The sequence below is a fragment of the Maylandia zebra genome, unplaced genomic scaffold (genome assembly GCF_041146795.1).
Source record: "Maylandia zebra isolate NMK-2024a unplaced genomic scaffold, Mzebra_GT3a scaffold01, whole genome shotgun sequence".
Taxonomy (NCBI): domain Eukaryota; kingdom Metazoa; phylum Chordata; class Actinopteri; order Cichliformes; family Cichlidae; genus Maylandia; species Maylandia zebra.
In genome coordinates this window covers 2036193-2063293 of record NW_027490031.1, presented here as the reverse complement: position 1 = coordinate 2063293, position 27101 = coordinate 2036193, and the positions used below count along the sequence as shown (strand labels likewise).

At 40.4% G+C, this 27101-nt stretch overlaps 1 pseudogene across 1 annotated transcript in view; it reads left to right on the top strand.

The window, feature by feature from the left end:
* The window catches only part of LOC143415594 (uncharacterized), a 51481-nt pseudogene that overhangs the window by 13370 nt on the left and 11010 nt on the right, over window positions 1-27101 (top strand). The window contains exons 4-9 of the transcript XR_013096022.1: window positions 13418-13702; window positions 15207-17019; window positions 17875-18048; window positions 18315-18488; window positions 18648-18821; window positions 21273-21446. The product of XR_013096022.1 is annotated as an uncharacterized LOC143415594 (transcript). The remainder of the gene's footprint in view (window positions 1-13417; window positions 13703-15206; window positions 17020-17874; window positions 18049-18314; window positions 18489-18647; window positions 18822-21272; window positions 21447-27101) is intronic.

Below are 27101 nucleotides of genomic sequence, written 5' to 3'. Positions count from 1 at the left end.
AAAGGGTTTCGATGCGTACATTATCCTTCGCGGGTTAGTTAGGCGAGGATTAAAACCAAACTTGATAATGCAAGGTTCCAAAGTGATCAGCTTTACAGACCCAGACTTTAATCAACGTTATATAGACTCGTCATGCTTCCTACCTATGCCATTGTCAGCTATCCCGAAAGCGATGGGATTTTCAGATAGTGTTAAAGGTTTTTTTCCTCATTCTTTCAGCTCCAAACAAAACCTAACTTATGTTGGACCGTACCCTCCCCCTTCCGCATTTAGTCTCGAGCGCATGACATCAAAAATTAGACAGGAATTTTACAAATGGTATGATTCAGTCAGCTCTGGCCCCTTCAATTTCATGAAACAGGCACTGTTATACTGTAAAAATGATGTTGAAATTCTAGCTCGGGGTTGCACATTGTTTAGAAACGGGTTTATTGAAGAGACAGGAGTAGATCCTTTCAGTCGCAACACGCTTGCAAGCGCTTGTCTTAAAACGTATTTGACAAACTTCATGCCTGCCAATTCTCTGGCCCTGCCCTGTCCTTTAAATTACCATAATCAGGTAAAATCATTTTCCTCATCCTCAATTCAATGGCTCGAATATCTCTCGTGTACGCAAGGTGTTTTTATCAGACATGCGCTCAATCAAGGAGAAAAACAACTCGGTAGTTATTATGTAGATGGATATTCCGAAAATAATGGTAAAACATACGCGTGGGAATTTTTGGGCTGCTACTTCCATGGGTGTGTTAAGTGTTTTTCCAATCAGTCCGATGTTAACCCCCTGCTAGGTTCCTCTTTTGCAGAGTTAAACAGCGCCACTCAAGACAGGCTCGCTAGATTGAGAGCTGAGCATAATGTCTCTCTTGTTATAATCTGGGAGCATGAGTGGACCGAGTTAAAACGTAGTGATGAGAGTGTAATCAGCTTTCTCAAACGTTATGATCCACCAGAGCCTTTGAACCCCCGCCATGCTCTCTGTGGAGGCCGTACAAGCCCAGCACAACTTCTCTGTAGTGCCGGGCCCCGTGAGAAAATCAACTATGTCGATGTCACATCCCTGTATCCATATGTAAATAGTACATGTAGTTACCCCTTAGGTCATCCTCAAATAATCTTTCAAAATTTTCAGCACCCTAAAAACTACTTTGGGTTTATCAAAGCCACTGTTCATCCCCCGAGAGGGGTCTATTTCCCCGTTTTACCATATAAAACAAAATCAGGAAAACTTCTCTTTACTCTCTGTCGCACTTGTGCTGAAATGAACAACCAACATGGAGCCTGTAACCATAGTAACGAGGATAGAGCACTGAGAGGGGTTTGGACCACTCCCGAGTTTAACCTCGCATTAGAAAAGGGTTATGAAATAGGTCGAATCACAGAGGTATGGCACTTTGAGAGACAGAGTAACACAATATTCACAGACTATGTACATCATTTCCTGCGTAAAAAACAAGAAGCCTCAGGCTACCCATCAGATGCTGTAACTGAGGAGGCTAAACAGCTTTACATTAAAGACTACCAGGCTAAGCAAGGAATAACTTTAGACCCTGAAAACATAAAACTAAACCCTGCTAAAAGACAAATGGCCAAACTGTGTTTAAACTCTTTTTGGGGAAAATTTGGTCAGAGAAATAATCTCACACAGAGCAAACTGGTGAGTGACCCCGAGGAATTCTTTAACCTCATGTTCTCTCCAAAATACAAAGTGAGCTATTTCTCTTTTGTCAGTGATGATGTGGCTCTTATTCAATGGTGTTATGGTGACCTCTGCACTCCGCTCCCAAACTCGACAGATAACATCTTCATTGCGGCCTTCACTACTTCATATGGGCGTATGAAACTCTACAGTTACTTGGATCAGCTGCAGGAAAGAGCTATTTACTATGACACTGATAGCGTAGTGTATCTCACTAAAGAAAATCAATCTGAACTAGAAACAGGCAGGTATTTAGGCGAGCTAACAAATGAGTTAGACCAGGATGATTTCATTACAGAGTTTGTTGCAGCAGGACCTAAGAGTTATGGTTACATGACCAGAAAAGGTAAAGTTGTTTTGAAAGCAAAAGGAATAACACAAACACATGATGTCTGCGAGAAGGTCAACTTTGAATCTGTAAAGATTCTTGTTGACAATTACATTGATAACTGTGAAGGAGGGTCTACACTTGAGGCCCCTCAGCACAGTATCGTTCGTAATAAATCAGCCTTTTCACTACAAAATTCATCATTTCCCAAAAAATTCCAGGTTGTTTATGACAAGTGTAGATTGCTGCCAGGAGGTCTGACTTTACCCTTTGGTTATTGATTTTTTGTTATTCGTTTTTGTTTGTTTTTAAAAAATGTTTCAGCCTGCTTTAATCGAGTTTGACCCCAGACTTCATGTGCCATTTTCCTGTATGGTTATCGGGCCAAGTGGCTCTGGAAAGACCTTTTTTGTGAAATCTGTATTGGAAAACTGTGTACATGTTTTGAACAAGCTTATTGAGAATATTGTGTGGGTTTATACATCCTTTCAACCTTTGTATTCTGAGCTTCAAGAGAAAAATAAAAACATTAAATTCATCGAGGGCATTCCTGAATCATTTCAAGATGAGACCTTGTTTCCCTCACACCAAAGTCATCTCATTGTACTGGACGATGTTATTTTTCAAGCAGCTAATCATCCGGAAGTGGTCCGGATTTTCACTCAATACAGACACCATAAAAATATGAGTGTGATGATTTTGAGCCAGAACGTGTTTTTACAAGGTAAACACAGCAGGACGATCAGTCTGAACAGTACTTACATGGTGTTGTTTAAAAACCCTCGTGATAAATTACAAGTTAATACACTAGCTAGACAAATATACCCAGGACGTGTGCAATACTTTTTGGAAAGTTTTGAAGAAGCTACAAGAGAGCCACACGGATATTTATTGATAGATTTAACCCCCACCTGTCCAGAGCAACTAAGACTGAGAACAGGGATACTACCCTCAGAAAAGCTGTGTGTTTTCTTGCCCAGGAAAAAATAATAGAAACAATGTCTGTAAGAATGAGAAGAAACTTTGCTTTACTGAAAACACTAACCACAAGCTCCCCTAAAATCCGTAAGGTTATTTTACAACAGTGCTCGCCCGATTTTATTCAGTCTGTTTGTGAGATTTGTATGAATCTTTTAAAAGGAAATATTCCAGTCACACAGTGTCAGCATAAGAAGTTGAGACGGTATAGAGAGAAGATCAGAGAGATGGCCAGCAGACGGGACAGTGTTAGGAAGAAAAGGAAGCTAATGAGTCAAAAGGGGGGTTTCCTGTTACCTCTTCTCACAACAGTTTTACCCATTGTGGCAGACTTAGCTATTGGGGCAATTCGCAAATAAAAATGCAGAAAATGTATCTGATCTCACCTGAGCAGATCAAACGCTTAAATGAAACACATGCAAATGCTTCTTGAGTGAATATCAGAGAGAAGGCGGAGGATGATCTGGATAGTCAAATGAGACAAGTACTGGAGACTCAAGGTCTAGCACCAGATGAGAAAATTAAAAAGTATAATATGCTTTTACAAAAGTATCTGGTGCTTGAGAGACAGAAAGCAGATGAAACCAGAGAGATAACACTAAGAATCCCCAGAGAGCGTAAAGGGAGTGAGAGTGAGAGATCCGATGAATATCATCAGGAAGAAAGCGCAGAGGGGGGAAAGAGGGGAAGTGTGAATAAGGTTTTACACGATGTTTTAACCCACATAAATCCACGTTCAAAGAGAAACACTGAATATCTAATGCGTAGAATATTAGCATCAAAAGGTCACATCGGATGGAGTGAGGAGGGCGAATTGATGCATAGAGAAAAGCCCATTGTAGGTAGTCAAATGTTGGACCTGATGAAATTTTTAGCAAGTCCCCGTGCAAGTGTAAAACCCATAGGCTGGAGCTCGCTCGCGCGAATGTTGGCGGATGTAAAAATACCCCTATCAACTATTGGAAACTTATCAGCTAGAAGAGAAATAGCAGCGTTAAAAGGAGAAACAGGAGAATACCACACATCATCTGAGGATGATGTTATTGTTAAGAAAAAAAAGAAGAAGAAGAAAAGCAAGAGCATCACACCGTCTTGGGTGTATTTCTGATGTAATCAAAAACCAAAAAATAAAACCTTATTGTTTTTAAAAGTTAATTGTTTCTCATGTTTTTATATAACAAATAAGCACAATACACCACTTTTTTTTCCGAAAGAAAACGTTTGATAGTTTTATTGAAATATTTTTAACACAAATGACAATCATTAAAAGCTTTCAGAGAACACGAAGTTTGATTAAAATTGCTAGCATTACATATTAATACACATCTGATAAATCGTTTTACAAAACACGAGACCATGCTATCATTTTTGATTTGGTCAGAGCTATATAAAGCAAGTACATCCTCATAACTCTTTCCACGCGATTTGTTAGCCAGAAAAAATATGCAGTGCTGGCCACATACAGTCGAGAGTGTGGCTTGTAGCTGTCTTTGATGAAAAGATACTCGTTTAGCATGCTTTTTCAGAAATGTTACAATACTTTTCGGGTAAAAAAGATAATCTGGTGGGAATCCAAACGAATCGTAAAAACTAGCATCTCCATCTTCATCTAAAGAAATAGCCAGCCAGTGAGTTCCAGGTTTGTTCCTCGGATCTGTATTTATGATCATATATGTAGGTCGTTTAAACGAGCGTTTGAGTAATGTTAATAATTCATCTTCTGCATAAACTCCAAAAAAACTATCGCCCACTAACAGTCTCATAATACTTTCCAATTGGTGATTGTTCATGATTCAATTAAAAAAAAAAAAAAAAAAAAGTGAAACCTTAGTAATAATCAACCAAAACTTGTCTTTTGGAATTGATCTCGAGAATGGAATCATAACAAGCATAAACGATCAGTGTCGTTGTGTGAGGTAGTGGCACTCTGAAGCGCATTTCAAGTCTCAAGTTGCCATTTATCACAGGTGACAAGGCCTGATTGTCATCTGAAGGATTCATATTGAAAACAAACAATGTATATCCTTGTTCAAACTCTTGTCTGTCAATGCACAAGGACAAATCTTTCAGGTTTCTCCCGGTAGCAGTGTACAGGCTGTAAAACTCTCTTACGGATTGATTTTCAGCAAAATTGGGTTGAAACGCTTTGGCTGGTATTTGCTTACTTTCATGACACAGAGCCAAAAACTCTAGATTGTTGTGCTGGAAATTGAAAGGGCATAAATCATATCGACCTGTAAAAGCCTCATGGTTAACCATGCCTATGACCAGGTAACGGGGAAGTGAGCCCAGAAACAGATTCTCATGATGTGATATCCGTGAGTTCTCGGGTATTGAAAATGTTTTTACATTAATCCGGGAGATGGGATACAATGCATTCGCATGCATGAGAGCGGAGGCGTGGCCAACACGGACAGCGGGGGACACCGTGACTTTCCTTACGAACAATGATGCCCCAACAATATTGAGATGGTAATTGGAATTTTCAGGCGCCATGAGGGTGAAAGCATCGTTTGCTCTTGTGAGTTTAATCCGTAGATCCACATTATTTAGTAAGAGTTTTTCGCAGAAAAATATGTCCGAATGTAGCGGACCGATCACATGGAACTCTCGCGAGCGTTCACTGTAAACTGCCCTCCGGACTAAGCCCCTATTCGGCCCGTTATTGATAACATGGGAGTCGTGTGAGCCAGCAGTATCTTTGTAAAACAGACCTGCAGTAAGAGTTTTCAGAGTTTCTTCTGAGTAATTTAAATATGTTTCAATTATGGCTCTATATGCATGTGTCGAACTCGCTTGTGAAATCAGTCTGTCGCCCAATGTGACGTCACACTGACTGAAGATGGTGTTTAAAGGGTAATTTATAATTCCAACATTAGCGTCTGCTGCAATATCGCTACCATCATGGTTTGTTATTTTCATTCTTAAACTGAGCAGTGTATCATTCAGATCTAAGTAATGCAAGCCATTTCCGGGGACATAAAATTCCAGAGGTCCCCGATCTGTGAGCGCTGTTACTGGTAGAATTTCTGAATAACATTTGTCCTCGATAGACATCTGAGTGAGTGGGGCTGTAAAAATATCTAACTCACTCAAGGTGCATTCGTTTGATCTCTCGTGAAGTAAAGACATTGCTGTTTTGCTTCTTAGTTGATGTTGTTTTTAGAATATATCAGTCTTGCGTCCTGTCCGTCTGACGGTTTTCCCACTCTGTCTCTTTTTCACCGTTTTCCTGCGCTTTTTAAACTCTCTCAACCTCTGACCTGGGGGCCGCTTCAAGGGTCTGCGCGAAATTAGGGTCAGCCCCGAACCCTCTTGCTGTTCTGGTGTGTTCGACCGAGTTAAATTTGAGAGTGATGAGGTGACAATATCAGAAGCAAAACCTTTGACAGCAGATTTGAGGTGAGGCTTTGCGATGCTCACACCCCTCTTTATGAACGGGGTTACAAATCTAAACAATTTAGAGAAAATAGACGCTATTCCGCGCCCGTAAATTACAGGCGCACCTGAAAATCCGGGCAGACCGTTACCAGCCTGCGTTTGATAATACCCTATAAATCTATTATTATCCTTTTTTTTTTTTTTTTGTTATGAGTTATGCAAGATCCTTGACAGGCCGGAAATGTAGCTTTACTATCGTTTTACCGTAGGTAAAGTTTACAGGCTCGTTCTGATCGGTTTTGATTTCAATATGGATATTTTCAATTTGTCTTCGTGCAACTGGAATATAGTCTGGTTTGTTAAAAGATAGGGTCACGATATCTCCGTAATTGCCCTCTATTTTCACAGTACGCAGTAGCGGGGAGTAGCTATCACCCAGGAGCTGTAAGGCAGCTATATCAGAATAACAGAATAGATGATAACAGCCAGCCTTTATATCTGAAGGATATGGGGCAAATTTGCGCTCAAATCGTTGCCATACACCTGCTGGTACACCAAGCATATATGCGAGAGGCGGAAAAAACCTTAGTTGATATATTCCCCCAGCTGTGAATTCAAACTTTTTAACAATGGGATGATATTTTAGATAAATATCAGAGCCGATACGCCTCAGGCAGGCCTCAATCTCAGCTCTCAAAGTTTCAGCATGCTCATAAAACCCGGCGCGTATTTTGGTTTTAACCACGTTATCAGGCTCAGCATCACCCTTTCTCCTACATTCAAAATAAGCCTTATCATTAGGGAGATTAAGCCATGTATAGGGATATGAAATTTCAGTGAGAGCAACCTCCCATGCCCCATCGAGATTGAGATGCTGGGCGAGATCCACACGGAAACAGCTGCTGGTGTTAGTTTTAAATACATTCAAACTTGCATTTGATGGAAGCGTGACATAAAAACCCTGCGACCTGACAGTCATTGCTGACCCGTTACCAAGGTTACCAAGGTGCGTGTGTGGTCCGAAGTTTGTTATGCGATGGTTTTAAGCTCACTGGCTTTAACCCAGCTATTAAATTTCTCAGGCCAGCTCCTCCATTTGACCAGGAAATAAACCTGTCCCCTCTGTTTACGTTTTGAGAGAATTTTCTCTATGTGATAGAGCTTATCCTTGACAAGAGTGATTTTCTGCAGCTCATGCTCATAAAAACTACCAATAATTTCTTCCCCGTCATAATCTTTGATTTTATAAACGGGAGGATCTCTAGGTATGCATTGGTCAATAGTAAACACCTCGCTTGTGAATGTTTGCTCATACCGCTTATCAAACACACCTCTGACTTTAGAGAGCCTAACGTGATCACCTTTTTTAAATTTCATGGGGTTTTTTCTACAGCGAGAAGAGGTGCCATACAGGTTTTGAAATACTAAGGCTGTGTTGTCTGAATTTACTTGATTCGGGGTCATTTTTATGGAACGATGGTAACTACTGTTATAGCTGTCTAATAAATCTTGTAACACATCGATATATCTACGTGTATTTGCAGCAGTGAAATATCTATACATTTTACTTTTAAGAGTTCTATTAAACCTTTCACAAACTGATGCTTTTAGATCGCTCCCTGTAGCAAAATGATTTATACCATACTTTTTCATTAAAGATTGAAAACTGGAATTAAAAAATTCCTTACCGCTATCTGTTTGGAGTTTTTGTGGGATTTGGCCATGTTTCAAGACAGATTCAAATGCCTTAGTGACTTGAACGCCTGTTTTGTTTTTCAAGATTCTTGCATAAGCTTTTTTAGAGAAAACATCTATAACTGTAAGTAAATATTGATAGCCATCATTATGCTCGGCTAACGCTCTCATATCACAAAGGTCTGCTTGGTATTGATTAAGAGGTCTGGGGACAAACACACGGTTTCTCGGAAAGCGCAGGCGTGCAGCTCGGTGTAAGGTGTAAGCGTCTTGTCCAGAGAGGAATTTCAGTGCTGTTTGCGCGTTAATCTTTGTACCAGTTTCATCCTGTATGCTTTTAATCAATTTTTCCACACCGCAAAAGCTACCAGGGTGAGCTGGGTCATAATATGCACGTTTCAATAGATTCTGCTCTGCCATGTGTGATCTTTCAAGTTATGTTTAACTATGGTTTTATTTCATTATGAGCGGCTAGTTTTATGTCATGTAACGAGTTTGCAAATATATTTTTTATTTGATATAATTAATAACATTATAGTTTGTTTCTTTTCTAGTGAAAAAAAATAATTAGTTTGATTTACTGCAACGCTTTTCCAAAAAAGTTTTATTTGATGTAATGGTTTTCCACAAACTATTTAATCTGATGTCATGGAAGCAAGAGATTTGAATGGGTGCGAAACAAATAACAAGATTGATTGTTGCAATGCTTTTCCAAAAAAGTTTTATTTCAGGTAATGGTTTTCAACAAACTATTTAATCTGATGTAATGAACAAAACAATAAACATGAACAAGAAAAGTTATAAAAACTAACAGAGAAAAACATTTAAAAGTAAAAAATAAGAAAAATAAAAAACATGTTAAGAAAAATAAATGGTAAAAGAGGGAGAGAAGAAAAAACGATTACTAGGGGAGCCAAAGGGAGTATTTGTCATATAGTACTTTATCAATTGTGGTCCGGGTAACTTCTGTAATGCTTGAGTCAATTTCTAACAGTGCGGTCTCTATATCACGGGCATCTCGGAGTTCAAAGAGATATGCTTGGGCCACACCTCTGACTTGAGCCGCTGGTGGTGAAAAACCCTCTAACCGCAAAATTTGTAATAATGTGTTGGTGAAATGTCCATTCCATAATCTTCTGCTGAGTTCATCATAGTACTTGAAAAAGTAATATTTTTCCAGTGGGAAAAGACATGAATGTCGTCTTTGTGAGGGATGTGACACCTCACATCCTTGACAGACATCTTGTCTGTGTTTCTGGAGCAAGGAGTTAACGAGGTATTTTACAGTCAATTTTATAAGTTCAAAAACAGCAGTAGGGAGTAGAGTCGCGGCCTCATCGATGTCCGCGGGCGAAGGCTCGTTGTCTTCAGACTCTCGGAAAAGAGCCCGGTGTAGCGAGATCCATTGGCGGAGTGGGTGGCGGTGTAGCGAGATCCATTGGCGGAGTGGGTGGTGGTGTAGAAGCAGCTGATGGTCGGAGGGATGATGGAGATAGAGAGCTGAGGGGTCCAAAGCTGTGGTTAGTCATGGTTGTTTTAAGTAGTGGATGAGAGAGCGATTGCGGTTTTTAAGGGTTAGGGTTAGGAGAAGGCGGGGTAAGGGGGGACCGGAAGTGGGGGTGGGGGTATGTTGACCGTGGCGGGTTATTTCCAACCATCACCAGCTCAGTTGTACTTTTACTCATTTTGAACAGGTTTAATATTGTCGCATTGTTCTCGGCCATCATGTTGAGCCAGTGCTGAGTCGGAATCCGAAGCAATGTGCTGAAAACCCCGGACTGGGAGTTTGTAAGGTCGATCACAAAATCATCTGTGCAAGCTTGCTCGCATGTTTGTCGACTAACTCTACATACCCATCTGCAAAATGGAGTGCTCTTGGTCTCCCACTGGGTGTATGTGACGGTTTTGGTCACCGTGTTTTCAGTCCGGAGTCGTTTGTGTTCTTGGGTGAATGGAGGGAACGAGTATTCCTCTTTGAAAACCCGATGCGTCTGTGTTTGCTGGTCTCTGGTTCGCGGTTGCTGAGAGCTGGTTTCCCGCACGCTTCTCTCTATTTCAGGGGTGGTAATGAGTGTAATAACCGCCCAGTCAGAGCTAGTAAAAGCGATCCGCGGTGTTAGCGGACCAAAACTTTCACCGGCTTTGAGCTGATAGAAAAAGATTTCACTCTGTGGTAGGCTGAAGGCATAACCCCAAAACCTGCCATTGTTGAGGCTGAATCTTTGCTCCAAACGGTTGGCCGCTGCTGTTGGCTGCACTCTGCAGAGATGTAGTCTTCTGAGTTCAGACGCCGTGGCGGAAGCTCTGTAGCAGTTTACAGGAGTTTGAGAAAGCACCGTTAGGTTGGTAGGTCTCACGGCCATGCTTCTTTGTGAAAAAAGAGAAAACTTGCTTGTTTTTTCTGAGAGAGAAAAAAACAGTTAAATTTAAGCTGAAATGTTAGATTATTTATCCTGAATGCCAGTAAGTGAATTAACCTATGGCTGAGAAGGTAAATCGAGCCTGGAGCGGATTGGCTAACCGGGGTGCAAAGGGAGCGGTGCAAGGGTTATGTGATTGGCAGCGGGGCGCAGTGAGGCGGAGTTGGTCTAAGGGGGGAATTTTCAAACGAGGTAAGCAGCGCATTCGGGGTCTGAGCGCGGAGCGAACAAGCAGGAAAAAATTGTGCTCTGCAAGAAGTTGTGGATCGGAGATTAAGAGCGAGGTAGAACTTAGAGTGTGGGTTGAATTTTAGAGCTTGCTAGTAAGAGGGAAGTTTTTGAAGAAAAAAGACTAAGGAGCTTTCCCAATGTTTTTGGATTATAGCGCTTTTTTTTTTGGGGAATAGAGGGGTAGCTAACAAGTTATTCTAGGGTTTTGGAGAAATCGCGGAGAATTTTTTTTTAAAGGAGTTTTGGCTTTGTTTGGCTGAGCATGAAGGGAGCCGCGGGGCGCTGAATTTGAGAAAAAAGACTAAGGATTTTTTCAGGATTTCCCCTGTTATCGAATATAAGGTTTTGGGAATAGAGGGGGCACCCTAACAAGTTATTGTAGGGTTTTGGAGAAAACGCGGAGGGTTTTTTAAGGAGTTTTCCCTGCTTATGTTTCTAAGGAGGGTTAGGGGATCGCAAGTTTTTTCTGAGTATGAGTTTTATTCTAAATCTACAAATGGATATAAATCGAAATAAAGTTTTCCCCCAAGGCATGCAGCATGTGTTTGTGGCCATACTGAACGTTACAAAAGCACAAGTTTAACTAAACAATTTTAATATGGTTTAATACATTTTTAAACACATGAGCACGGAGCCCGAGAGAGCACGGTCCGGAGACACGGGCGCGCCCCCGCGCGCCCAGACACACAGCCTCGGGCGCGCGCGGGTGCGCGCACACACACACACTGTCCCGCCACCAGATGGCGTTTTTTGAGCATAAAAAAATAAAAAATAAAAATTTAATTGCTTAAAGAAATAAAAGAATGCTATTTTGATATATAAGAAACTTTCTAAATAATCAATTATATTTTTATGAATATCATATTTTTATTACTTAATTACTTCCTACTTCCGGAGCTCATGAATAATTAATGACCTGTCAGTTTGACGAAAGGGGTATAATATCACTCTCTTGTGTGGTATACAAGCTAACACCAGTAGAGGGCACCACCCCATGTTGTTTGTGTGTGTGTGTAACTCTTGGAAATAAAGGAGGAAAATATAACAGTTTGAAAGTGCAGGCTGATAGAAAGAGGCGAGTAGCCTGGGCAGGGTAGAAGTGGATACAGCTGTGGGTAATGAGAAAAGATGAAAAGAATGATTAACAACTTTTTCATTAAGTCCTAATCCATCTGAAATTCATAGCCAGTGCTCTGACACGGAGCCATCACCTTTTCAGGTTATGTCTAACACTGGTCCGGAAGAAGCATCAAATAATGAGCCAGATGCGACCGACTCCGAGCCAGAGCCCACTGACAGAAAAGTGAGTAAGTGTATACGAGACAAGGGGAAGCAAAGCCAGACCAACTAAACACAGGACAGAGACTATCAAAGTAAAACAGGAAAAACAACAACAGGTATGCGGAGACACGAGCTTGACACAAGACCTCAGACATTGCAAGAGGGAGGGAACACACGGGCAGACAGAGGAAGCACAGAACCAAAACCCAAAGAACTTAAAAAGTCTAAACCCAAATACATCATCAGAATAAACCAGAACATAAAATCATAATAATGATGAACACAAAATGCTGGGTCAAATGTCCCAGGACACTTGCTGTGCCTTCTTTCTGCCTCACCACCATGGGAAGCAGAGCTTTCAGTTGCTTTGCCTCAGCTGTGTGTAAACCAGCTGTGGAACTCTGTGGAACTCTCTACTCCCAGATATAACAAACATTCCCCCCATTCCCCCCACATTCTCCCCCAGTTTACATCTCAACTACTAACCCATCTGTTCAAATCTACATATTAACTGTGAAATTTGTTTATTTTATTGTGTAATTAATTTGATTTTTGTTGTTCTTCATTGTCATTGTTGTATTACGCATTTTATTCCATTATTAATAGTCCATGGGTGTCTTGATAGGTGCTTTTAAATAAAATGTATTATTATTATTATTATTATTATTATTATTGTTATTATTATTATTCCTCCATATAGTTTTTTAAAGGGCACAAAGAAAAATAACATAAACATAAACAGCATAAAGTGCCCATTGGAAGATGTATTGGGGATCTTGGCTCAAGAGTTGGGAGTTCGCCTTGTAATTGGAAGGTTGCTGGTTCGAGCCCCGGCTTGGACAGTCTCGGTCGTTGTGTCCTTGGGCAAGACACTTCACCCGTTGCCTACTGGTGGTGGTCAGAGGGCCCGGTGGCACCAGTGTCCGGCAGCCTCGCCTCTGTCAGTGGGTGGATGACTGGATGTGTAAAGCGCTTTGGGGTCCTTAGTCAAATGACCCAGGACCCTGACAATCCTTTTTGCAGAGCTCTGCTCCAAATAAAGAACTTTGTCCTGACAAGATTGTTAGTAAATCATTAACAAACCAATATTGTCTGTTTGGACAGCAATTTTCAAAAACAAGTGAACATGTAAAATTGCGGTTTTAAGCGATGCAGTTGAAAAAATTGGGTGCACCTCACTTTTGGGCTGGTGTACCTAAGAAAAAAAGGTTAGGTGCACCAGTGCAACCATAGCAAAAACTTAGTCTTGAGCTGTGATCTAGCTACAGTCCCCTGTATGTTTATTTATTAATCAGATATAGCTAGCTCTGGATTCAGCTGTTCTAATGTTAAAAGAGAAAATTTCTAGTTTTAAAAGGGCAATGTTTTAATGGGATTTGTGTTTACATCTCTTTCTATTTCCTATAGAGGAGAAGCTTTCCAAGGTGCGGTCAGCCTTTGTTTGGAGGGTATCAACAGAACTCCTTAAACAGCTCCTTGAGGCCCTTGTAAGTGATGGTGTTTTAAATGAATTGGAGAAAGAATCGATACTGGAGAAGAACCCTGTCAGAGCAGATAAGGCACGCTGCTTCATTGACACAGTGAAGAAGAAAGGGGACAAAGCCTGCAGGATAATGATCAGACATCTTCAGACTGTAGATCTCTCTCTTTTCTATCAGCTACGTTTATACTCTGATCCATCTGTTCAGCAAGGTGAGTTCACTTTTTGTGTAAAAATGTTTTCTTTGCATGATTTGTTGAGATGTGAGAGTGTATAACCTCAGAATTCAATTTAAGAAAAAGCAGACAACAGGAGCTCAATTCTACAGCATACATAATAGACTATTGTCTATACCTAGTAACTTCAGGTGTACCCCGTATGTCAGTCTTAGGCCCTCTTCTCTTCCTAATTTACATCCTCCTTCTTGGTATAATTTTCCATAAATTTGATCTTAATTTTCTCTGTTTTGCTGATGACACCCAGTTATATCTCTCCTGCAGGCCTGATTCCTCTCTCCCACCTTCTTCCCTTAAAGAATGTTTATCCAAATTAAATTTCTGGTTCAGCTCTAATTTCCTTAAGCTTAATGAAGATCAAACTAAAATACTCCTTATTGGCACTTAATTTAACCTATTGAAGGCAAATCATTTCTCACTCACTATTGATAACTCCAGTTTTCCCCTCACCTCAGGTTAAGAGCCTTGGTGTCATCCTAGACAGTTCACTATCCTTTAAATCTCACATCAATAATCTCACATTCTGCCTATTTCCATCTACGCAACTTTAAAAGAATACCTCCTACTCTTTTCACCCAGTCTACGTCCATTCTTGTTCATAGTCTTGTTACCTCCTATAAAAATTCCTTCATAACCTTCAACTGGTTCAAAACTCCACTGCCCGCATTATTACCAGAACCCCCTCTTACTAGCACATCACGTCCATTCTTCAGGAACTTCATTGGCTGCCTGAGAAATTCTGGATTGTGTACAAGCTTCTTCTCCTCACCTAAAAGGCCCTTCATAACCTTGCTCCTCCTTACCTTTCTGACCTGTTAAGCACTACCTCTTCTGCCCACTCACTTCAATCCTCTTCCTCCATCCAGCTTGCTGTGCCTTCTTTCTGCCTCACCACCATGGGAAGCAGAGCTTTCAGTTGCTTTGCCGTTTATTTTTTCTTGATCACAAGGTTTAAAACTACTTTAAAAAAGAACAGAAACACACAAAACTAAATCTGCCAGAGTGCCTGTTTTGGGTCAGTTTGGTGGTCACAAGTCCGGATAAAGAAGGAGGGTTGAAATTGTGACATTAAAAAAAGCAATACTTGCTAAAATAAATGTGATTTTTAGTTCTAAGTACATTCCAAAGGCATTTAGGGTGTTTTTTAATCAGTTTTTCTCTTTCACAATGTCATTTCTCTCTCTAACAGTGTCTGTTACAATGATACAGGCATGACCAATGATGCAAATTAGGCAATGATTTCATTTAGCGACTTCTAGCGACTTTTAGGACAGCCAATAGCAATTTTCCTTACTGAGTTGGCAACACTGGACTTTAACAGCAGGGTGGTACAGTTAAAATTTGTAAGATTTCTTCATTATTATAATTTCAGATCTGGACAGAATTTTTACAAAAAATATAATATATGTAAAATGGTAAATTAAAAACAGAAGAAAAAGAAATAAACATTTTTTTCCGCTATTTTAAATGATTTGTTCAGAGACTCTTCAAAGTTGTCAGCATCATCTTAAATCCAAGCTGAAGAAGAAGTTCCAGTGTGTGTTTGAGGGGATCGCTAAAGCAGGAAACCCAACCCTCCTGAATAAGATCTACACAGAGCTCTACATCACAGAGGGAGGGACTGCAGAGGTCAATGATGAACATGAGGTCAGACAGATTGAAACAGCATCCAGGAAAACCGACAGATCAGAAACAACAATCAGACAAGAAGACATCTTTAAAGACATACCTGGAAGGGATGAACCAATCAGAACAGTGCTGACAAAGGGAGTGGCTGGCATTGGGAAAACAGTCTTAACACAGAAATACACCCTGGACTGGGCTGAAGACAAAGCCAACCAGCACATCCAGTTCATATTTCCATTCAGCTTCAGAGAGCTGAATGTGCTGAAAGAGGAAAAGTTCAGCTTGGTGGAACTTGTTCATCACTTCTTTACTGAAACCAAAGAAGCATGAATCTGCAGCTTTGAAGACTTCCAGGTTGTGTTCATCTTTGATGGTCTGGATGAGTGTCGACTTCCTCTGGACTTCCACAAAACTACAATCCTAACTGACCCTAGAAAGTCCACCTCAGTGGATGTGCTGCTGATAAACCTCATCAGGGGGGGACTCCTTCCTTTTGCTCGCCTCTGGATAACCACACGACCTGCAGCAGCTGATCAGATCCCTCCAAAGTGTGTTTCTATGGTGACAGAGATCAGAGGGTTCATTGACCCACAGAAGGAGGAGTACTTCAGGAAGAGATTCAGGGATGAGGAGCAGGCCAGCAGGATCATCTCACACATCAAGACATCACGAAGCCTCCACATCATGTGCCACATCCCAGTCTTCTGCTGGATCACTGCTACAGTTCTGGAGGATGTGCTGGAAACAAGAGAGGGAGGAGAGCTGCCCAAGACCCTGACTGAGATGTACATCCACTTCCTGGTGGTTCAGGCCAAGGTGAAGAAGGTCAAGTATGATGGAGGAGCTGAGACAGATCCACACTGGAGTCCAGAGAGCAGGAAGATGATTGAGTCTCTGGGAAAACTGGCTTTTGATCAGCTGCAGAAAGGAAACCTGATCTTCTATGAATCAGACCTGACAGAGTGTGGCATCGATATCAGAGCAGCCTCGGTGTACTCAGGAGTGTTCACACAGATCTTTAAAGAGGAAAGAGGACTGTACCAGGACAAGGTGTTCTGCTTCATCCATCTGAGTGTTCAGGAGTTTCTGGCTGCTCTCCATGTCCATCTGACCTTCATCAACTCTGGACTCAATCTGCTGGAAGGACAACAAACAACCTCTATGTGGTCCAAATTATCTGAAAAACAAAAATCAGTAGAATCTGCAGAGTACCATTTCTACCAGAGTGCTGTGGACAAGGCCTTACAGAGTCCAAATGGACACCTCGACTTGTTCCTCCGCTTCCTCCTGGGTCTTTCACTGCAGGCCAATCAGACTCTCCTACGAGGTCTGATGACACAGACAGGAAGTAGATCACAGACCAATCAGGAAACAGTTCAGTACATCAAGAAGAAGCTCAGTCAAAATATGTCTGCAGAGAAAAGCATCAATCTGTTCCACTGTTTGAATGAACTGAATGATCGTTCTCTAGTGGAGGAGATCCAACAGTCCCTAAGATCAGGAAGTCTCTCCACAGATGAACTGTCTCCTGCTCAGTGGTCAGCTCTGGTCTTCATCTTACTGTCATCAGAAAAAGATCTGGATGAGTTTGACCTGAAGAAATACTCTGCTTCAGAGGAGGCTCTTCTGAGGCTGCTGCCAGTGGTCAAAGCCTCCAACAAAGCTCTGTAAGTAAATATGTCTTTGTACCTTCATTCTTAAAATCATGTTCCTACAAAAAAAAACCCCAAAAAACAAACAAACAGTGTCCTCATTTCCAGGAACCTAGTTTTGTTTCAAAACATAAAAAAAAATGTTGTTAGCCCTATGACAGACTGGCGACCTGTCCAGGGTGTACCCTGGCTCTCGCCCTAAGACAGTTGGAGGGCAGCACAGTTTTACGGTGGTTAGAACTGTTGCCTCCCAGGAAGAAGGTCCTGAATTCAATTTCACTATCAGGTTCAGTTCTTTCTGTGTTGAGTTTGCTTGGTCTCCCCGTGTTTTCGTGGGTTCTCTCCGGGTACTCCAGCTTCCTCCCACAGACCAAAGACATGAACTAAGTGGGGGTTAATTGGAATCTACAGGCTTTACAGGCTTCTTTTAGAATTCAAAACCAAATGGTGGAGGAGCCTATGATGACTGGCTGCTGCCCTTCAGGATGTTTTATGAAATCAAAAAGAAAATGACAGAAAATGAAATGAGTCTCAACCAAATCCAGCATGTGATAAATTATTTATAACTAGATTTATACTAATCACAGATATTAGAATTAATAAAGTGACCAACAGTACTTTAGTAACTGTAGTACCCACAGGCCCATGTCAGCAGACTCTGAACTAATGTCACTAAAACTACCTGCTCTTCACTCCATTTAGATATGTTGGTATAATTGTGTTTCTACAAATTTAAAGTGTTTTTCTTCTCCGGCATTTAAATTGTATGTATTTTTTAGTTAATTATACATTGTACTGTACACAGACTTATTATATTGATTATTATTGTCACAAATATTGTTTGGTTTTGTGCTTGTTTGTTTTTTTCAGGTTGAGCAGTTGTAACCTGTCAGAGAGAAGCTGTGAACGTTTGTTATCACTCATCAGCTCCCAGTCCTGCAGTCTGAGAGAGCTGGACCTAAGTACCAACAGCCTGAAGCATTCAGCAGTAAAGCTTCTGTCGAATGCAGTGGAGAGTCCGCACGCCAAACTGAATATTCTGAGGTCAGATCAATTTTTTTTGGTTTGTTTATTTCTTTGTTTGTTTGCTTTTTTGTTTTTATCAACTGACAAAATTAACCTATCCAACAATTTAGCCAGTAAAAGTTAACTTTATCCATTTATTGTTGTTTCTTAGCATTTTCAATCATTTCTAAGTTAAAGAGTTTTACTAACCTGTTCAGTTCAAGATAAGAGGATTCTTTAAAATACAGGATTAGTTATTGAACCCTGATCCCACTTTAACAACAGTCTCATGTTTTTATTTTCAGACTCAACGTCTGTGAACTCTCATTGGAAAACTGTGAAGCTCTGTCCTCAGTTCTCAGCTCTCGATCCTCTTGTCTGAGGGAGCTGGACCTGAGTATCAAAAACCTGCAGGATTCAGAAGTGAAGCTTCTGTCTGCTGGACTTCAAAGTTTAAACTGTAAACTGAATGCACTGAGGTTAAAGCAAATGACTTTTTTTAAAAACAATTAAGTAATTTATCCAAGTTCATGCATATGACGATGTATGTTAAGTTTAAAAAAAAAAGATGAGATATACAATTCTGAAATATATTAACAATCTTTACATGAGTATTTGTCTTGTTTTGTTTTTTTCAGACTGAGTGGCTGTAACCTCTCAGAGACAAGCTGTGAAGCTCTGTCCTCAGTTCACACTTCTCAGTCCTCTAATCTGAGAAAGCTCGACCTGAGTAATTCTGACCTGCAGGATTCAGCAGTGAAGCTTCTTTCTGCTGGAATAAAGAGGTCACATTGTACAGTGGAAACTCTCAGGTCAGGATTCAAGCTTTTCCACAGATGCTCATTTAAAATGTGATTCATATTATTGCATAAGCAGGTAACCTTTAAAGAGCTGTCAAGTGAACATGTATTTACATTTGAGTGGATTATTAGACACTGAAATACAGTGTAAAACTTTTCATAATCATGTGTTTGTTTGTTTAAAAAAAGGAATTCACTGGCTAATTTAGAGATTTAGGCCTCGTTTGTGCCCAAAATATATAAATGTGATTTCTTTGGGAATAAAATGTCCAAATTACATGTTTTAGTGTCTATTGGGCATTAATGAAATTATTATGTCTTTAATGACATCACATTTCGATATTTAGGGGGTTACTGGTGTTATTGCTTCACTGTTTGTGTCTTCCTTGCAAAGAAAAATCTTGAATTTTACAATCATATTTTAAAAGCTATTTTCTCAAAAAAAGATTTGTATCTGACTCTCTGAGTCAAACGTCGTCACTTCAGCAGGACTAAAATTCAAATCTTCCAGCATGATTCCTATGATTCTATGTTATGCAGGTTTTTCACAGAGCTGTTGGATATATTATAATTAGATTTTTTGAAGATTTCCATCCTGAAAATATAATCAAATTTACTATGACTGTCTGGAAAACAAGACTGTCACTTCAATCTTCACCACAGGGCACTGTTGCCTGCATCGTCCACATCTTATTGAATCCTCTCTTAGCTCAAAACATGTGTCAGTGATTTGTCCGCCAGATAAAACCCAATTTTGGGGTTAAAAATATGAATACAAGTGTTAACCCAACTGACTAAAAAACAAACCAAGGCAATGTTTATACAACAAAAGTATGATTTTGAATTTTGTTTTACTTATATATTTATTTTAAATTGTACAATATATTACCAGTACCTTAAAAATCCATTGTCCAGAAGCAGGTGTGATAATATTAAAATACAGAAAATAAAATTAAAAGTAGTGTAAAATTAAACATCATGGTTCTCGTCACTAAGTTTTTAAGTCAACATCTTATATAATATCAAAATATGCAATTGAAAATTTATTTTTACATATTAAGTGATTAAAATCGTGTTCAGAGTTTTTGTCAACACCATCAAGTAAAAAAAAAAAATCAGGAATTATTGTGGGTAGCTTACACTCTGGGGACCCTTTTACCAGTTCCTGTTTGATACATATGCCATGAGGTCACTGCTGTCATAATTTTTTTGTTTTTATTTCATTTATGGTATACCTTTCTGATAAAACTGTGTCACAACCATAGTGCATCAACACCAAAGTTGATGTAATGCAATATTTAATTATTTTTATGTAAAAGGAGTTTCATTTAGGTAGATTGCAGAGGCCATAAGCATCTGATGAAAAACAAGATGGCTTCTGTCAGAAAAACATGTGTTATGAGAGAAAGTAGGGTATTTTGTCAGCACCATCAGATGTCAACACCATCAGGATTTTTGTCTGACGGTGTTGACCCTTTTTCTAATGGTGTTGACAAATGCCACAAAAGTTTGCTAGTCATCAATTATATTAAGTTCTTTTTTATTAATAATTCAGTCATATTACTTACTGTGTATTTTACTGATATTTCTACTTTACAGGTGTGTCGAATATTATCGAATTTGACCCATCTTGAATCTCATTGTTTATGTATACATTATTAACCCTTTAAGACCTACCATAGAACCAAGTCCGCCAGAGCTTATATTATATTTTTACATGCTGTGGAGCCATTTTTGGGAGCATTTCAAGTTGCTATACATCAATACAATCAGTATAGCCCAAATTTTAATAATATGTATGCATTAAGTGCATAGAAATTACATAAATTGCAAGAAAGTGCAATAAACTACAAATATTTTTTAAATCGTTTTTCTTTTTTTTTAACATATATTTCTAGTTAGAGAAATTTAAGAGGCTTATCCCTCAAAACTGTAAATACAAAAAAGTTGCACAAAATAGTTTCCCACCACAGGAAATTTATTTTGAGTGTCTTCATAGTTTTATTTTTGAAATACACCAATTTCTATACACTGCAGGAAAAACGGAAAATAAATATTATAGTGCAAATTTGCAAAAAAGCAGCATATGCATGAAAATAAACTATTTCCAGCAGTGCAATATGAGTCCTAAGCATCCCAGAAACGACACAGAAAGTCCAACATAACTATTAAAAACACAAGTATAGGCTCATAAGGCCCCGATGGTAAAAAACTACATTTCCGCAAAATGACATCACTTCCGATTTCAGGCAGTGCTGGTCTGATGGTTGGCTCTCTCTCTAATATTGTGGAGTGTTAACTTACACTGTTAAACAATTTGAGATGACTGTTGTTGTCTGTTGGGAATTTTCACTTATAAACAAGTTAAATTAAATTTAATGGCTGGAAATGGATAGATGTTATTGTATCTGACCAACAGAAAATCACTGTTCACATATGGATTGTTGTTGTGTGTGTCTGCAGTCTTTCAGGCTGTCTGATCACAAAAGAAAGCTGTACTTCTCTGGCCTCAGCTCTGAGCTCCAACCCCTCCCATCTGAGAGAGCTGGACCTGAGATACAATCATCCAGGACACTCAGGCATAAAGCTGCTGTCGGCTGGATTGAAGGATCCAGGCTGGACACTGGACACTCTCAGGTATGGAGAGAATGTCTGATAGAGGAGGAAGAACTGGAAACATTTCCTGTATCCTTCACTCACTTCCTTTTTGTTTCCAGCAGGTGAGACATGAACAGTCACACATGCAAGACAGACACACTAGTCTAGCCCGGATAGTACATGGATATTTATCTCCAAGGAGTGTGTTTGCAGGAACATTTATGATAACTCATAAATCATGTTGAGAATTTAATTAAAATTAAAACTACAGTTAGGTCCATAAATATTTTGACAGAGACAACATTTTTAAATTTTGGTTACTACAGGGAATTTTAAATAAAAAAAACTGAGATGTAGTTGAAGTTCAGACTTTCAGCTTGTGCTCAGTAGGTTGAACAAAAAGATAAAAATGTGAGGAACTAAAGCATTTTCTTAACAAAATCACTTAATTTCTGGGGCGCTTAAGTAATTGCACGAATTAACCCTCTGGGGTCGCCGGACGCGCCGGCGCATCAAAATCACATGACCAATTTAAGATGACACAGCTACAAAATGCATCGAGTCAAAGTCTCCATTTCAACTTGGGGTTAAAAGTGGGGACTTCAAACTACATACCACTTTTAGAATTGTGTCGATGGGCCACGTAAAACCAGAGTTATGATAAGAAATACACATGATATTTTTTTCTGAAAAAAACAGTGGTGTTTACAGCGGGAAGAATGGTAAAAACGGTGTTTTCTACAGACAGCACTAGCAAACACTCTCCGTTTGTGAGTGAAAAAAGAAAAAACACCCCTTCCCTATTGGTGTTAGAGTTTACCATGTTAGCCAATCGCAAAAATGATATAGCAACATGTGACATTTGGTTGTTTAGGGAGAAGGGGGAGTTTTTAGGAGCAACACCCGCGACGGAAAGCGGGCGAGCGAAAGAAAGAGAGAGAGAGAGTTTTCATATGTGAGACATTAGTGACGTTTAGCGTGTTTGGAGGCTGTAGTTAGTGTGTTGTGTAGTTATTGTTTTGTTTTGTTTGTCAGTTATACTGCTGAGTGTCACATTTGCTCAAAAAAAAATCCATCAAAGGCAGATTCCAGTGTAAACGCTGTTCCCACATGGAAAACTTTCAGGTGTTCTTCGATGCAGAACACCTGACTGTCTAGCATACTCCCTACAGTTGAAAATTACTTTCCGCTTTCTTTCTTTTCCTCTTATTTATTTCTTTTTGTCTACTTAGTTAGTTTATTTAGTTTATACTTCTTGTGTTGTCGAGAAATTTTTATCCATGTTTGGACTAGAAACTCTTTGTAAAACTACTGAAATGACCACGACGCCACACTGCCCCTTTGTCTATAGCCGGGACCTGCTGCTGGGACTAAGACAGCATAGCCATGCCGGTGTTCAGCATGAGACCTCCGCGTTGATCAAGATCAACTGCGGCTGCAGAGCTGGGAAAACACGAAGACTGAGGAGGAAAAGATTCCGTCCTGCTCTCCCATCAGTAGTGACCTGCAATGTCAGATCGCTGATTAATAAAATGGAAGAGATCGCAACGCTAACAAGGACAGAGAAAGTTTTCTGAGAATGCAGTGTTATATGTTTCACGCAGACATGGCTGCACAAAAACATCCCGGACCAGGTGGTGGATATAAACAGATTTACATGTGTGAGAGCAGTCAGGGACCCAGGCAGCAGCGAGAAGAATAGGGGAGGAGGATTCAGTCTTTATGTTAACAACTGCTGGTGTTCCCCCAGTCACGTTATCATGAGGATGGCTGTGTGTAACAAACAAGTCGAACTGTTAGCAGTCGGTCTTCAACCATATTATTTACCGGGGGAGTTTTCCCTCATTATCGTCATTGTTTACATCATCCCTGACGCCAATGTGGCGCAGGCATATGATGTCATCAGCTCTGTGACAGCGGACCTACTAAATCGTAGTCCCTCTGCGTTTATGGCTATAACGGGTGATTTTAACCACACAAACCTCTCCACTGTTCTACCTACATTCAAGCAGTATGTGAACTGCAATACAAGAGACAATAAAACACTAGACGTGTTTAATGCCAATGCTACTGAGGCATACACCTCCAGCCCTCTCCCTCCTCTGGGCAGGGCTGATCACAACCCAGTCTACCTCCAGCCCCTTTACAGACCTGCCATTCAGAGACAACCTGCAGCCATAAAAACCATTACAACATGGACAAGGGAGTAGGAAGAGACTCTGCAGGGATGCTTTGAGTCAACGGACTGGGATGTTCTTTGTGATTCTCATCAAGACAATATTGACAAGGCCCTCAGGTGCTGTGCTTCCCAGCTGTCTGGAGTTCTACAACGCATCTTCAACATGAGTCTGGAAATGCAGAGAGTCCCATCACTCTGGAAGACTTCCTACCTGGTTCCTGTCCCTAAAAAGATCAACCCGTCGACCCTCGGTGACTACAGGCCTGTGGCTCTGACCTCACATGTCATGAAGACGCTAGAGAGACTCATCCTGAAACATGTGCGTCTGCTCGTGGAGCCCTGGCTGGACCCCCTGCAGTTTGATTATCAACCTCGTATCGGTGTGGAGGATGCCATCATCTACCTGCTGGACCAGGCTTATTCTCATCCAGACATTGTTGGGAGCACTGTGAGGGTCATGTTATTTGACTTCTCTAGTGCTTTTAACACGATCAGACCATCACTGCTGGGGAATAAGCTCACAAGTGGACGCCCCACTGGTAGGTTGGATTACAGACTATTTAACAAGTCGACCACAGTATGTACGACTGAAGAGCTGCCGCTCAGATAACATCCTGAGCAGCACAGGGGCGCCGCAGGGGATGGTGCTATCACCCTTCCTCTTCACCCTCTACACATCTGACTTCAGTGGAGAACAGCTTTGTCAAGTGGTGTGAGCTTAACCACCTACAACTTAACATCACAAAGACAAAAGAACTGATTATGGACTTTAGGAAGCAGGCTCCTCCTTCTAACCCTGTCACCATCAGAGGGGCTGATGTGGAGATTGTTGAGGACTACCGGTACCTGGGGGTACACTTGGACTGTAAACTGGACTGGACCAAGAACACCAATGCTATCTTCAAAAAAGGGCAGAGCCGGCTTTTTCTACTGAGTCAACTCAGGTCCTTCAATGTTGATAGGAAAATGCTGACCAAGTTCTATCACTCGGTGTTGGAGAGTGTTGTGTTTTTTGCAGCTGTGTGCTGGGGAAGTGGGGTGAAGACAGCTGATGTCAACAGGCTGAACAAACTGATTAAAAATGCTGTTTCTGTCCTGGGTGTCAGATTTAACAACCTGGAGGAGGTGTCTGAGAGGAGAATGCTAAAAAAGCTTCTTTCTATCATGGACAATGCACCCAATGCACGCCCCCATGATGGACCATTGGAGCAAACACAGCAAAAGACTCATTGCCCCAAAATGCAGAATTGACCGCAACAGTAAATCCTTTGTGCCGGTGGCAATAAGACTGTATAACTCTTCCTCACTCTCTAGGTGATTTTCCTGAGACGATTACCAATGTTATTCTTTTCCTTTTCAGAGCATGCAATATTACCCAACAGTAGCTTATTGAATATTGAATATTTGTTTCATCCCCCCATCAAACGCTGCTACTTCCTTTATTCTATTGCACAATACTATGTCACTTTCTAGAATCACCTGCACTGAGAGTTAAGTCATTTATTCTCCAGGATACAGTCATTTATATTACTTCGTTAGAGATATTTTTTTAATACTTTATCTTTATTGATTTTCATCTTATTTTACATACAGAACTAAAGAGGGCAAGGGAAACCAACACATTCACATATGTTCACATATTCCAAAATACACAACGCCTTGTTTTACTTACAGATATTACACAGGTGCATGTCCCATTCAAACAAATTTGCAGCTGTCCCTCTGCATCACAGAGGTATCAGTTTCTAGTCTCTTGACGTATAACGATCCCATCGGTCCCAAAGTCTCTCTCCTTTCTCCTTCTGTAGCCGCAGTGAAAGGGTAATCAGTTCCATATGATGAATTGTGTTAATAATGTCTATGACCAGCTTCCGTGTGGGGGGGCTTGTCTGTAACCAACACTTAGTAATTGCCTTTTTGCACGCAATCATAATTATTTTCAGTAAGTATGAGTCTCTGTTTTTTATATCCTCAGGGATATTCTCAAGGTACATGGTACTAAAGGAGAAGTCCAGTGTTACTTCCAGCACATCCATCACCATTTGTTTAATCTCCTCCCAAAAGGTCTTCAGTTTAGGGCATGACCAGAAGACATGGAAGCAACCTGCAGCGACCTCCCCGCACTCCCATGAAGCGCCTGAACCACTTATTTTGGATTTCTGCTTTGGTGTGATGAAGAATCGAATTAAATTCTTCCATCCAAAATCTCGCCATGTTAAAGAATTTGTGGTAGATAACACATTCTTCCACATCCGCAACCAATCTTCCTCTGAGATAGTTATACCTGCTTCTTTTTCCCATCGATGACTGACATATCTTGTTGAGGTCGTTTTTATGGCTGTAAAACTTCTATATATTTTGCCTATAGTACCTCTTATAATGTTCTCACCCTAAGCATCCATAAATATTTGGATCACCCCACTAGCATCTGCGTCAAGCATTCTAATTTCCTTCCGGAAGAAGCTCTGAACCTGTAGGTAACGATAAAAATCTTCCCTGCCGATCTCGTAAATCTGACACGTCCTCAAAATTGATCAGCTCCCCATGCTTAACTATCTTACAGATTGCAGTGATTCCATGCCTGGACCACTCCCTGAATTTATGGTCTAACAATGCTGGAAGGAAGCGTGGGAGATACGCTGGCCATCCCAGCAACCCTATTTCCCTATTAAGACCAAAAATTTTAATCACATCTGCCCATTTTTTCAGGGAAAAACTTACACATAAATTTTGCACCTGATATGCCTGTGGCAAACTCTCAAGAGACCCCAGAACAGACTGTATTGGGAAATCCATCAAAGAAAGCTCAATGTCCTTCCATTTTGCCTCAAACTTAGAGTTACACCAGCACACTAGAGGTCTGATCTGGGCTGCCAGATAGTAATCCTCAAAGCACGGTAGAGCCATGCCTCCCCGCTCACCAGGCAGCTGCATTGTTGCATATTTCACTCTCGGCCTTTTATTACCCCATATGAATCTTGAGCAATGCATATCCCATCCCTAAATTGTTTTTCTGGAACCTCAACTGGAAGTGTTCTCCTGTTGTTGCCTCCTGAGTCTCCATGATAATAGCCTAGCAGCTTCGGTCCTGCCTCATACCACCGTTGTCTATTATATATTTTTTTTTTTTCAATTTCCTCACTTAAAATTTTGTGGATCTCCTGTTTAACCAGCCTCAACTGCTCCAATACCTGGGGGCACCTTGTAACGGTGTGCAGTTGTTCCAATTTTTCCAAATTTTCCTGGAAATCTGACAGCTTTTTTGCTCTCACCTTCTTTAGGACTGCACATTTTGCAATAATTTTACCCCTAAGGTATGCCTTAGCCGCATCCCATAAAATTGTAGGATTAACTGTTCGATTGTCATTGAGTTATAAATATGTTTGTAACTCCTGTCCCATTTCTCTTTTAAACGAGTCATTATTTAACAGACCTGTGTTAAGCCTCCATAAGGTGTTTTTGGGGCTAGCTTTAAACCCAATCTTCATAGTTAATCCCGAATGATCAGATAAATC